This window comes from Podarcis cretensis (assembly GCF_951804945.1).
Source record: "Podarcis cretensis genome assembly, chromosome: 17".
Classification (NCBI taxonomy): domain Eukaryota; kingdom Metazoa; phylum Chordata; class Lepidosauria; order Squamata; family Lacertidae; genus Podarcis; species Podarcis cretensis.
Genome location: NC_137187.1, coordinates 34,884,508 through 34,899,529, shown reverse-complemented (window position 1 = coordinate 34,899,529; position 15,022 = coordinate 34,884,508). Strand labels below are relative to the sequence as shown.

Here is a 15,022-nt window from a genome sequence, read left to right as displayed (position 1 = left end):
CAGAGGGTTGGAGGAAAAAGAAAAAGAAAAAAAGATAAACCAAAGCACTTTTAACAAGGAGATGAGTTCAACACAGCAGTTCTTTAGAACCCCAGAATACAAAAAATGGCATCACTATTTCAGCAAAATAACTTTTAAAAAAATACCTGGATTTCACTGATGATGACAGTTTATGATAAAAATTGCTCATGCAGTTTTTAAGGTCCTCAGCTACAAAATTGTTTTGAAAAACAATGTCACAACTCCATAATAACATTTGAATGAATTAGCTGGAGGAATTCCCCGAAGTTTTATTTCTGGAGAAGGGGTAAATCAGTTTTTATAGTGTCTCTCACTCTCCTCTTTCTGACTGGTGAGTCATGTGTGTGTATTTGTGTGTGTGCGCAAAAATTATTATGAAACTTTTCCATCCCTTGATGCTTTGAAAGGAGCAGTGCGCCTACTATATCCGTTACTACACTCATTTGTACAGTATTTGGCAAGTCCCTTTAGTTTCTGAGCAGGTGGATGAAAACCCCTGATTCAGAATTTGGTAGCTCCTGCGGTTGGCAAGTCTGGACAAATTCCTCACCCATACATAGATTCTACTTTGAGGTAACTGGAGCAGACCAGAAGTGAAGAAAGTGGAGATTTAGGTGCTCTTTTCACCGTTGTCAGAAGGAAACTCCATCCTGTGTGACTCAGAGGAATTTCTGCTTTCTTGGAAAATGCCCATGAAATTCCTTTGCTTTCTGGTTCCTCTTTTCCACCTGCTGCTCTGTATTCACTACCAAAAATGCCAGAAAAGCTTGCAATCACATTCAGGGAGGGATATAGATTTTATCTGGCATAATTGCTTTTATTATTCAAAGTAGAAAAGATTGCTTGATGTAGCTTGACTTAGAGTATTTCCCCTGCTCTGCAGGGAAGGAGTCGGAGGGGAGAGGGTTGGGTGGAGCGGTTCTTGCCCAGCCCCTGGGACAGGGCCCAAATCGTTGGCATTTTTGCCATCCCTCCTCTGAAATTGAGGTAAAGGGGGGGGGAGGGAGTTTTATTTTTCTTCTGTCGCAAAACTCAGGTGAGAAAAATTCATGCAGGGCCCAGCGTTTCTCCTTTGCAGAGATGGATGTGAGAAAAAAGTGGACATTTGCTTGCGTAAGGAACCTACTTTTCTGATGAGAAGAGAGAGCTCTGGAGGCTTCTGTCGAAACTGTTGGATTAAACATATGGAAAAAACTTTCTGACAACAGGAGCTGACAGTGGAACAGACTCCCTCAAGAGGTTGTGGACCCTCCTTCCTTGGAGCTTTTAAAGCAGAGGTTGGGTGGCCATCTGTCAGAAGAAGAGTTTGGATTTGATATCCCGCTTTATCACTACTCAAAGGAGTCTCAAAGCAGCTAACATTCTCCTTTCCCCTCCTCCCCCACAACAAACACTCTGTGAGGTGAGTGGGGCTGAGAGACTTCAAAGAAGTGTGACTAGCCCAAGGTCGCTGCATGTGGAGGAGCAGGGATGCGAACCCGGTTCACCAGATTACGAGTCTACCGCTCTTAACCACCACACCACACTGGCTCCTTTAGCTTTAGCTGAGATTCCTAAATTGCAGGGGGTTGGACAAGAGGAGCCTCGGCAGCCCCTTCCGACTCTAAAATTCTAAGATTCTGCTTCTATGAAACTGCAAGCTTATCCTATGCCGTTTTCCTTACCATTTTTTGAGCATTTGGATTATTTAACTTAGTATTCAACTAAGGCCCTCTCAGAGAAAACCCACTGAAATTAATGAACTTAAGTGGATCATGTATAATAACGTCAGTGGATCTGAACAGAACTAGCATTGAAAACCACCCATTTATGCCAGAAGACATGTGTGTTGATAGGGGGTGAGGGTGGGGAATAATTTCTGTCGAAAGGAAATTCCAGGCACTTGGAGGGAGATGACAACAGCAACAACAACAACAACAACAACACCTGTGAGATTGGCAGATTTTGCTGAAATTTGAGTGAGGAGTGCCAGCACAATGCTATATAGTTTATACTCAGATGTAATCCCCGTAGGGTTTAATGGGACTTACTCCTAGATAGAACTATATAACTAAAGCTCCAATCATACTAAATATTTTATATATGAAAATATTTGAGGGGATGTCCTATTTGGCAATGTTCTGAAGAGCCTTACCTGTCACCATGGTTTTATTCTTACTATGTAAAAAGGTAAAGGTAAAGGACCCCTGGATGGTTAAGTCCAGTCAAAGGTGACTATGGAGTTGTGGTGCTCATCTCGCTTTCAGGCCAAGGGAGGTGGCGTTTGTCCACAGACAGCTTTCCGGGTCATGTGGCCAGCATGTCTAAACCCCTTCTGGCGCAATAGAACACTGTGACGGAAACCAGAGTGCATGGAAACGTCAGTTACCTTCCCGATGCAGTGGTACCTATTTATCTACTTGCATTGGTATGCTTTTGAACTGCTAGGTTGGCAGGAGCTGGGCCAGAGCAACGGGAGCTCACTCACTGAGAGCCAGTGTGGTGTAGTGGTTAAGAGCGGTGGACTTGTAATCTGGGGAACCGGGTTCGCGCCTCCGCTCCTCCACATGCAGCTGCTGGGTGACCTTGGGCTAGTCACACTTCTGTGAAGTCTCTCAGCCCCACTCACCTCACAGAGTGTTTGTTGTGGGGAAGGAAGGGAAAGGAGATTGTTAGCTGCTTTGAGACTCCTTTGGGTAGTGATAAAGCGGGATACCAAATCCAAACTCTTCTTCTTCCATTGCTGGGATTCGAACCGCAGACCTTCTGAACGGCAAGCCCAAGAGGCTCAGTGGCTTAGACCACAGTGCTACCTACGTCCTATCCACTTATTCTTATTACAACAACCTTGGCAGAAGGTAGATTTGAATCTATTGGCATATCTCTTGGAGATGTGTAATCATTTTGCAAGAGTTTCTGACTTCCAGTTATTGAACAATAGCAAAATGAAGCACATCTGTTGGAAATTTGGCAACTGAAACAAAGAGAACTTGAGGAAACCATGAACAGCTCAATGTGTCGAAAGACCGCGAGTTCATCTAAGTTCTGATGCTGTAGACTTCCGGGTCGGTGCCATCGCCGAATGGCGGACTCCCTCCGAGCTCCGGAGGGAGTCGGCTGGGTAGGGGTCGGGTCCTGCCGTGCCGGCGATGCGGGGACCCTCAAAAACCATGGGCGGAGATGCCCATGGACTTGGTGACTCGGCGGGCACCGTTTGCGCCCCCCCGACCCGCGAAGGAGCCTTTTTAAAGGCTGCGGAGCGGGTGACGGGGGGGTGTGGTGCTGTGAGTCCAATGCTTCCCCTGCCCAGCGAAGCCGCATGCCATTCGGCGGAGAGCAACGACTTCTTCTTTGAAAATTTCGGATTTGGACTAAAAGGAACAACCCGTGAGTAAATTGATTGGACTTAAAAGGGAAATTTGATCTTTGAATTTGGAGCGAGCGGGGGGAGTGCAAAAAGGAAGTCCGCCCCCCCTGTTGTAGATGGCTCAACGCAAGGATTTGACAACTAAGATCGAGAGATGAACTTGTTTACCTGAAAAAAATTTTTAACTTCACGAAGGGAAATTACAATAATTGTGCTGGAGGAGAAGACTGATTTGTGGGAACTAAAATGCAACCCCCCCGGGAACCGGGAACGATCCGCTATGAGAGACTGGTGAAGAGACACAGAAACTTTGACAGCTGTCAAAGTAGCTGTCAAAGCAGGAAAATAAAAGAGAACTTTGTTACGATGGCTTTGCTGGTTAGATTTGTTACAATTTGGACATAAATTATTGGAAATAAAGGTAACAAGTTATTTGACTTTTGGGTCTGATTTTGAAAGAAATTAAGTTACCATATTCCCTCTAGAGGGAGGCTGGGACATTGCAACAGTAGCAGCAAGTGGAAAAATACTATGAATTTGAGCAGGATCTGTTATCTCTTGGGAAAGCTGCAAAAACGAAGCATTATTTTGTCTACAGAGGTTTCTATACTAAAGGAGACAATGGATTTATCTATTGAAGAAAGGAAGGGACTTGACGCAAGTTATGTTCCTGAATAACAAAAGCCTCTATGGAGAACAAGAAGTTTCTGAATTAGAAGGTTTCTGCAGCAGAACAGGAAAAAGCAACCTGAGGAATAAGAGCTGGACCAAATTTGAAGCCGGAGTATTTGGAACATCCAGACTTTAAAAGGACCAAGAAATAGAATTTAAGTTAGATTCTTAAACATAGAGGTCTGGATGGAAGAACAATGACTTTTTCTGAGAGTTTTTTCGAGATTGGACTTTCTGAAATTAAAAGCTATCAAAAGACGGCAAAGTGGAGTTGAGATATAGACGTGGATACACCAGGCTGGCAGTAGACAATGGATGAACTTTGGGGATTGGAACCGGGGAATGGGGGGGGGGGGAGATTTGGAATCCAAAGGCTGTAAAATTATATATTATTTCTTTCTTTACTTTTTTCATGTTTGTTGTTTGAAAATAGGGGAATTCGTGGAAGGGAAATGGGGTCGATCTTAGGGAATTATATAAAATATAAGGAGAAATGGTTCATTAAGATAAATAAGATAAATTAATTTGGAATAAATGGGTTATTTAAAATTACAAATAAGGTTTTAAAATTTGGGGTAAGAATCTGTGGAATCAATTTAAGGAAAATGGAATACAAGAGGGGGAGGGGGGGAAGTCTGGGAAAGATGCCACTGAAACCAAGTGTAAATCATATTTGTTTTTTCTTTCTTTCTTGCTATCTTTCCTTTTTATTCTGGAAATTTTTTAATAAGTATTATTAAAAAAAAAAAAAGTTCTGATGCTGTAAAACACAACAACCAACCCTGTGCTCAGGAATTCCTCAGAGAATCATGTTCTTTCATACTAAACCAGTTTCACAGAATTGTAGTATTGGAAGGGATTCCAAGCATCATCTAGTCCAACCCCCTGCATTCCAGGAATCACAGCTTACGAATCCCTGACTGATGACCACCCAACCTCTGCTTAAAAACCTCCAGTGAAGGAGTACAAGACCTTCCGAGGGGGCCTGTCCCACTGTCCAGAAGCTCTTACCAGTGGCATAGCGTGGGGGGTGCGGGGGGGCCGGCTGCACCAGGCGCAACATCTGGGGGTTAGGGTTAGGGGGCGCAAATCCACGGGTTAGGGGGCGCAAATCCATGGGTTAGGGGGCGCAAATTACTTGCCTTGCCCCGGGTGCTGACAACCCACGCTACGCCACTGGCTCTTACCATCAGAAAGAGCTTCCTAATGTTTACTCAGAATCTCATTTCTTGAAATTTGAATCCATTGGCTCGGCTTGCTCCTTCTTCCATGTGACAGCTCTTTAGAAATTTGAAGATGGGTCTCATATGCCTCTTATCCAGGCTAAACATATCCAACTCCCTCAATCATTCCTCGTAAGGCTTGGTTACCTTACCCTTATCATCTTGGTTGCCCTCTTCTGAGAATGATGGTGAGCCATTAATGAGCACTCTTTGGGTTCAGTTAGTCAACCAGCTATAAATCCATCTAACTGTTACCTCATCCAGCCCACATTTTCCAGCTTCTCCATAAGAATAAAAGGTAAAGGGACCCCTGACCAGTAGGTCCAGTCATGGCCAACTCTGGGGTTGCGGCGCTCATCTTGCTTTATTGGCCGAGGGAGCCGGCAAACAGCTTCCGGGTCATGTGGCCAGCATGACTAAGCTGCTTCTGGCGAACCAGAGCAGCGCACGGAAATGCCGTTTACCTTCCCGCCGGAGCAGTACCTATTTATCTACTTGCACTTTGATGTGCTTTCAAACTGCTAGGTTGGCAGGAGCAGGGACCGAGCAACAGGAGCTCAACCTGTCGCGGGGATTCGAACTGCCGACCTTCTGATCGGCGGGTCCTAGGCTCTGTGGTTTAACCCACAGCGCCACCCGCGTCCCCTCCATAAGAATACCAAGGGGTAATTCTTCAAAAGCCTTACTGAAATTAAGATACACTACATCCATAGCAGCCCCCTGATCCACCAAACTTGTAACTATGTTTTGTGTTTTTTTAAAGGAATGAGATTCATCTGACACAACTTATTTTTGAGAAACCCATGCTGGGTCTTAGTAATCACAACATCCTTTTCTAAGTTCTAATTCATTTTAGTCTATTCTGTTGTAGTTTTAACTTTCTGTATACTTTAAAAGATATTCTTTTTTTGTAAAAGTACATATTTTTGTAAACACTTTGGAGTTTTTTAGACAATCAAGTGGTACTGGTGTGTGTGTACACACACACACATGTATATTTATATTAGTGTTTTCTGTTTTGTCCCATGGTTTTCCAAACCCAGTTTTTACTTTCCCCCACAATAAAATTCAGTTGCTGAACCAACAGGTGCAGTGTGGGGTTGAAGGTTTGGGGGTTTTTATTGATTCCTGCGCTTTTACTCAAAAGCTTTCTTTTTTCATGTCCTGTCCAATATTTTCTTTTTTCCCCCCTATTGAATAATGCAGGATTAGAATTTCCCCATAATTGCATCCCATACGCAATCTATGTAAATCTGTGTCTGCAGCCTAGAATAAATTTAACTGATAATAAATAATAATGGTAGGATGGAAGTCACTGTAGATTTTCCCATTTTTGATGTATCTCTGCAATTCCATCCACTGATACATTGAGGGAAAAAAGTAATGGGATTAGTTTCTCTAGATGTCATATTCTTCACTGATCTTTTAATCTGTCCTAATTCCATATATATATATATGGGGGCAGCTTGTGAATTCTGCACATGCTCAAAGGCATTCTAAGATGCAGGAATATTTATTAGCTTCAGGAAATTATAAAGCAAACTGTAATGCAAGCAGAATGACACTTCCCCCTTCATCATCTGTCTCTACACATACACTCCCCACTCTACTAGAGAAGACAGGACTTTATTTGAGTTTAAAATGTTCTTTCGTTATGAGTGCCAGAAAATCAGTCTCTCATAAGTAGAAATAACAGTGTGTATTTGTCTGGTCCACCCATGATCTCACTGAAAATCTAAGCAAACAGCTGATCTTTGTAAAAAAAAGAATTCATTGCCAGATGAAAGGCAAAATGAAAGAAACTAAGAACTATTTTATAAATGCCCTGGGGTAGGGAGATATTTGGCACCTACAGTTAGACGCCTTCACTTCTTTTGCCTGTCCTGACTTTCCCACAATTCAGCTTCATTGGATAGCTCCTGTTTCTAGTAGAGTCATACCTTGGTTTTCAAACAGCTTAGTTCTCAAACATTTTGGCTCCCGAACGCCGCAAACCCAGAAGTGACTGTTCTGGTTTGCAAGCTATTTTTGGAAGCCGAATGTCCAACGGGGCTTCCTGCAGCCAATCGGAAGCCGTGCTTTCGTTTTTGAATATTATGGAAGTTGAAAGGACTTCCGGAATGGATTCTGTTAGACTTCCAAGGTATGACTTTACTATGAAGGAGGGAGAAAGACTCCTGAACAAAAAACTGCATACAGTTTGTAGATTGCAGAAGGGTAAGCAAGGCAGCTATTATGATCAGTCTAGGTGTATCCAGACTCTGCTTCAACAAATTTAAGGACAAATGGAAGGACTTTATTGCATATATACAGAAGCAATGTACACAGCTTAATACTCTGGCAGGGTTTTAAGAATACTTGTAATTTTATTATGAATGGACAATAAGTAATTCAAATGGTTAAAACTTTATAATGGACATGTAGCACATTGATATACAATGGAACCAAGGAAGGGAATAGGAGGAAGTCAATCTATTTTATTTGTTTTTGTTTTTATTGTTTGTTTTGTTTTTGTTATTGCTGAAATTAATAAAATGTTATGGGGGGAAATTCTCTTTTAAATCACAACACAATGTGTATTTTAACTCTTTAGCCCACATATGTTCCATCTGTATATTATATTATATTGCCCATTTAATCATGCATTCTTTAACATGTTCCTCTTCCATTTCAAATTTCAACAAAACTTTATAATTTTTTTGATATAACGTGTTCACCATTACACAATTTTATTTCGAAATCCATCTTACTTTATTCCGTGCCCCCAATGCTTTTTATACAACTTGAATTTATCTACTGATTGTAAATGAGAAAACCGCTGGAAATTATAACTTTCCATTATTAGTTATTCCCTTATTTTAATTTTACAGTCTCCTTGGTTCCACTCTAACAACTCTTGATAGGTTAACAAATTTTCTTTATCTGTCACTTCTCTTCTAGAGAAAGCTTCTTGTGGTGAACCAATAATGGCGCCTTTGTGCATAACCTAAGTTAATATCTATTCCACATTCATAATATAGCACACCTAATAAAGTCCACATTGCTGTGCCTTCTGAATAAAGCACGCTGAAAGCTGCAGGTGGCAAGGGGTCTTACCAAGCAGGTGTGGTACTTGGTAGGGTCTCTGCACAAAAGTTGCTGTCTCAGGTCCTGGAGCTGAGCCTTCAACAACTTCATGGAGAGACATGGCTGCTTGTTTTCTCCCTTGGTTCTAAGACAGATAGAGGGAGGGGAGTTAAAGGGAAAGAGCAAAGACTAACATGGAGATTGGGCCCACAGCAAGACAGGTAAGAGGATGACTCCACAGAATGTAAGGAAGAGCAACTCAGAGCCAAAAGTGTTGTGGACAACCTACCAAGAATCCCTCCTTTCCAGACCAAGGGGCCATCCGTCCTCTTCTGAAGTGCTCATTTGTTTTTATAAAGCCAAGCATTAATAATAATAATAATAATAAATTTTATTTATACCCCACCCTCCCGAGCCAAGACTGGGCTCAGGGCAGCTAACACCAGATATAAAAACAATTGATTAAAATACAACTTAAAAACAAGATTAAAATACAACATTAAAATGCAGCCTCATTTCAGTAGAAACTCAAATCAAAAACTTATAAAGCCAAACATCCTTTATCCAGTTCTGCTTTGAAGAGGGCATTACAAGGGGAAGCTGCCTTGAGGCCAACATTAATGCATGCCAATGGAGGAGAGGAGAGATGCATTCTTGCCCTAGGAGGCATGGAGTGGCCGGCTGGCACCATTTGCATGCTGTGGGCTGGAGCCTCTGGCTCTGTGCAAGTGACATGGCTAAACAACCTGTTTCCTCATAAATGTTAACAGTGTTATACATGATCAGGGTGGATAAAAATCAATGATTTAAAAAAAAAATAATCGGATCTTCTTTTATTTAAATCAGATTTTTTGGGGTTTAAATCGGATTTTTTTTTTTTACAGTGGTACCTCGGGTTACATACACTTCAGGTTAAATATACTTCAGCATCTTCCTTGAAGGATACATGCTTCAGAGTCATAGTCAGACACCTGGTTAGGTAAGCATGAAGGAAAATATAACGTTTCAGTGCTACCTGCCCTCTCTTCATTTCCTGCCAAATAACTTCAGCATCTGTCAAAATATATAAAAAAAATTTAAAAATTGTCCAGTAGCACCTTAGAGACCAACTAAGTTTGTTCTTGGTATAAGCTTTCAGCATTTGTATCAAGGATCAAAGGAAACATACCAAAGGTTTTGATTCAGGATTACCAAATAATAAACATTTATTTGCTGCCATTATTTGCATGATCCCTAACAAAAGATTTTGCAATAAATAAAACAATTTGGATTAAAAAATAAGATATAAAACTGTAAAATCAAGGCAGGTGTCAAACGCTGATGGCATTCTCCTCTGACTGCCGGAAACCATGGCCAATTAACGCCCATTTTGGCCTAAAGTTGCCTGCTATTTTATTCCTTCTGCTTCCATAATTTCTTGCACCCAGGTCCCACACTTAAATTTGAAACACAGCGATATGGAAAGATACTTTAGTTTGGCAGGCACTAGTAAAAAGCGAAACAGGGAAATTCCTACTCGTGCACTATCAGAACATGTGTTCCACTTGCTGTGATGGCCTGGGAATCTGATTCAGAGGCTGAACCGGAGGAACCCCAGCCTGCACAGGAGTCCCCGCCTCCAGGGCTGGCTAAGCTGGGGCAGGGCCTTGTATATGAAGCGCCTGCACCTGTGCCGGATCCTCAGGAGCAGACACCAGGTGAATATGTAGCACCCTGCTTGTGGTTAACGCTTAGCTGGAATGAAATATTCAACGCAGCAATAGAGAAATTAAAATAATAATTTATTTGTTGGACAAATAAATGAGAGGCACAGTGGTATATGGTTACCAAGCTCTGGCCTGCCCTCCTGCCATTATGGCCAGCACTTATATTTCCTTAACCCAGCCCCCTTGCTCCTCCTTTGGCTGCCTCTGTCCAATCAGCCTGGTTAAAATTCCTATTGGCTGTTTGCTAGAACCAATCATAAAAGATACACCCATTTCCTATTGCCTTTTATGGGAAACAAAAAGCTATATATTCTTCTATTTATAATTGGCAAACAAGTAGCCATTAACCTCAACAAGGCACCTTAATTACCAGATCACCTTTGCCCCCTTAATTCTAAAATAGAGCAGAAGGCTAAAACAGATGGTGGCTAATTTTATTTTAAACAGATGTCAGAGATCTTGGGTTCACATTCTCACGCATCATCAATGAAAGATCTCCTTCTTTGGAGGTCTTTAAACAAAGGCCTGACAACCATATGTCAGGAGTGCTCTGATTGTGTTTCCTGCCTGGCAGGGGGCTGGGCTCGATGGCCCCTGTGGTCTCTTCCAACTATGATTCTATGAAATAAGAATCTAACATAAGGATCTAACATTTCTTAGTTTCTAAATCCTTTGCATAATTACATTTAAGCCAATATATTTCATACATTAACATAGATAGCTTTTTAGAAGAATAAACCTTCTCAAAGTAAAAAGGAAGGAACAGTTTACAGCCTCAAAATAAACTTCTTCAGTTTACACCCCCCTTCTTTCAAGCCAGCTCTTGCCCTCTAACCTTAGGAGGCACTTACTATTTAATTGTGTAATTTGTATGGTCAGTTTGACCTTTTGCTTCCAGCCTTTTTATGACCGCAATAAACCAGAGGGGCCCTCTGCCCAAGAGCTTGCCAGCTGCCTGCTGGTTTCCTGCCTTGAAAGAAACATTTGTGAATTTAAGCTCATTTTTAGAATACAGGAATCTGATCAAAATATAAGCCTTGATAAAAATGCAGGCTATGATCAGATGCCTCAAATCCACTCTGGCTCCGGAGGTCATTGAGGACCCATTGCCTACAGGTGCGCCTCTCCCAGCCCTGTCAGGGGAAGGTGAGCCTCCCCCTGGGTCCAGTTACCCTCCAGCCTCTCCTGAGCTGCAGAGGCTCAGGGCAGAGAGGCGGAGGGAACTGGTTTCTCCCAGGAGGAGTGCTCGCCTTAAGGCCAAGAGAGGCGGGTCTCCTGGGGGCCGGAACTGCCCCTGGCCTCAGAGAAGATAAAGGCCAGTCAGCCTGGTCCCAGGTTGCGGGAGCAACGTTGTTGAAGACCTGTTTTGGCCAGCACCCAGACCTGTTCTTCCAGAGTTCCCGTCCTTGCCCGGCTCCTCGCTTTGGACCTCGCTTCGCCCTTGGAGGACAGTCTACAGACCCTCGACCCAGGTCCCTGACCACACCTCACGGTAACCTTCCCCCCGGGACCAGCACACTTGCACACATACTGAAAACCTGGGCGGGGATGGAATTAGGCAATACGGGGGGAGTCCCCACTTACATGCATCCTGGTGATGCACATGGTCGCCTGGAAGGGAATCCCCACGTAAGTATCCCGGGGGGGGGGCACAGAAAGAATGTGGTTGGTCAAGGGAGCCAAGGATTCAGAAAGGTTGAAAACCTCTGCTCTAACTAGCTGCCTCTTTGGGAAGCAATTTCAAATCCACATAGCAGCTGTGCCACAACACCTGTTCTTCCCCTTGCCGGTCCTGGTGGCTACCCTGTTCTAGGAGCTTTATATTATCGTTCTCGTCAACATCAATCGCAGCACCAGCATCAGAGCAAGTGGCACACATGGACCTTTCTATTTTCTTTTCTTCTTTGGCAGTCACTCATAGCCGAGTAAGATTGTCTTCCATGAATATGGTCTTAACAGTGTGTCCATAGGTGTCTGTGGAGGCCGAGGATACCTTTCCTGAATCCCAAAATGGTTTCCGATCTTCTAGTGGGACAGTGGACATGATTTTCACTGGGATGTCGCCCGTTGTTGGCAAAAAACGGTGTCACCCCCGTGGACACGTGTTGTGTGTTGTTGTAGGCAAACTCGGCCAGGGGCAGGTAGTCCACCCAGGTCGAGGGCTGCTGGTTGGCGTAGCATCTCAGGTACTGCTGCATGATGGCGTTGACCCTCTCCGCTTGTCCGTTGGTCTGCGGGTGTCTTGCCGACGCTAGGTTGACCTTGACGTTCAGGATTCCCATCAGCTTCTGCCAGAAACTCGAGATGAACTGGCGCCCCCGGTCGGACAGGATAGACCGTGGCAGGCCGTGCACTTTGAACACGTGGTCTATGAACAGCTTGGCTGTCTGTTCCGCTGTGGCCACCTTCGCGCAAGGAATGAAGTGCGCCATCTTGGTGAACATGTCGACTACCACAAGTACTGCTGTTTTGCCCCTCGAGCTGGGCAGGTCAGTGACAAAGTCCAAGGCCACCCTCTCCCACGGTTCGGACGGGGTCTGTAGCGGTTCTAACAGTCCCGCCGGCGGTCTGTGTACTGGCTTGGCCCTTTGGCATGTGTCGCACCTCGTGACGTAATCCGCGACTTCTCCCCGCATCTTGGGCCACCAAAAGTCTCTGGCTACTAATTCCACCGTCTTGTCCTTGCCGAAATGTCCGGCGCTGGGTGCGTCGTGTAGCTGTTGCAGTACTGTCGCGCGGAGTTCATCTCCCGGCACGTAGATGGCCCCCTTGCGGAGGAGCAGTCCGTCGTGTATCTGGAACTCGTCGTCCTTCGCCGTGCCGCTGCGCACCTCCTCCATCTTGGATCGTGCGAAGGAATCTGTTCGCAGCTCGCGCCGTATTGCTTCCAGGTCTACGGTGGCTGAAGCACATGCCCACGCCTTGGGTGCGAAAATGTGTTTGGCCGCTACCGGTGCTGCTTCCTCCAGATACTGCGGCTTCCTGGATAGCGCATCAGCCATGATGTTGTTGTCTCCAGGGATATATTCTATCCTGAAGTCGAAATCCGCAAAGAACTCCGCCCAGCGGATGTGTCTCTGGTTCAGGAACCGCGCCGTGCGCCAGTACTCCAGGTTCTTATGGTCCGTGCGAACTTGCACCGTGTGTTTGGCTCCGATGAGGAAGTGCCGCCACGCCTTGAAGGCTGCATGAATGGCCAGCAACTCTCTGTCCCAGATGGTGTAGTTCTGCTCCGACTTGCTGAGTTTCCTGGAGTAGAAAGCACATGGCCTCCAATCCCCTTGCGGGTCTTGCTGCAACAGGACTGCCCCCATGGCTCTGTCGGAGGCATCCGTCTCCACCCTCATGGGTCTGCTGGGGTTCACATGCAGCAGTTGTTCCTCGGAAGCGAAAAGACGCTTGAGTTTCTGAAAAGACTGCTCCGCCTGCTCCGTCCAGATGAACTTCTTCTTCTTGGAGCTGAGGGTGTCCGTGATGGCCGCCGTCTGCATAGCGAAACCCTTGATGAACTTGCGATAAAAGTTAGCAAAGCCGACAAACCTCTGGACCTCCTTCCGATTGCGCGGGCTTTTCCAGTCCAGTACTGATCGTATCTTGGCGCTGTCCATGGCGATTCCCTTGTCGGACAGCTTGTAGCCCAGGAAATCCACCTCCGTCATGTCGAACTGGCATTTCTCCAGTCTGGCGTAAAGCCTGTGCTCCCGTAGTCTTTGCAGGACTTCCTTGACATCTCTCTCGTGAGCCTCCTGCGATTCCGAGAAGATCAGAATGTCGTCCAGGAAGCAGACGCACTTCTTGTAGAGGAGCCCCGCTAACACGTGATGCATGAAGGCTTGGAAGCAGTGGGAGCCATTTTGTAAACCGAAGGGCATAACCCTATACTCGTAGGTGCCCAAGGGCGTGAACATGGCCGTCTTCCACTCGTTGCCCTCCCGCATGCGTATAAGATTGTACGCCCCTCGTAGATCCAACTTGGTGAAGATGCGTCCCTTCCTCACCGTCACGAGCAAGTCGTCGATCTTGGGCATCGGGAAAGCCGTGGGCTTGGTTTTCGAATTTAAAATTCTGAAATCAACTACTAGCCTCTTTTGGGGCGTGTCTTTTTTCTTCACAAAGAACACAGGACTGCCCCCCACTGCTTTGGATTCTCGGATGAATCCCCGCTTCAAATTGTGATCTATGAACTCCCTGAGCTCTTGCAGTTCGTCTTCAGACATGGAGTACAGTTTTCCGGTCGGCAGCGTTGCCCCCGGCAGGAGGTCAATCTTGCAGTCGTAGGGTCTGTGGGGAGGCAGCTTGTCCGCTTCCTTCTCGCAGAAGACCTCCAAAAACGCCTTGTACTTGTCGGGTACTGCTTGCAGCATGCCCAGTTGTAGCTGTGGGTCATCCTCTTGCCCCTCGTCCTCCTGGTTAGTCATGATGCAATGTTCTGCGCAGTAGGAGGAGCAGAAGGTCAATTTACGCTGGTACCATGCCAATGCCGGGCTGTGCCTGTCCAACCAGCTCATGCCCAACACTATGGGCGTGTCAGACAGTTGGGTGACATTGAAGCTGATGACTTCACGGTGATTTCCAATTCGCATCACCATTGGCGGCGTTTGCTGTACCACCTGTCCCCCCAGCAATTCTCTTCCATCGACTGTCACTACTTTCAGGGGCATCGTGGCAGGCAGGAGCGCTATGCTATGTTGCTTGATGAAATCCACTCCTATAAAGTCTGCATTGCTACCAGAGTCAATGGTAATAGGGACTTCCATGGTGAGCCCACTGGGAAGCTGGAGTGTTGCGGTGAGCTGCACCACTGGTTTGGGCGGGAGGGGGTCTGTGGGCTGTAAGATTCTTGGGGACTGCTTCACTGACTCGTCTGGCTGGGCCCCAGCGGCTCTGCTTCCAGCCAGACTTCGTCGTTTCCCTGCTGCGGTTCCCTCTGCTGAGCTGCTTCTGTTACTTTTGCTGAGGCTGCATTGTGCTTGTGGAGCCTCTGGGGG

At 45.4% G+C, this 15,022-nt stretch overlaps 1 long non-coding RNA gene across 1 annotated transcript in view; it reads left to right on the top strand.

The window, feature by feature from the left end:
- Positions 1-15,022, top strand: part of LOC307206784 — a 610,614-nt gene that overhangs the window by 237,368 nt on the left and 358,224 nt on the right. The gene's annotated exons all lie outside the window — the stretch shown is intronic.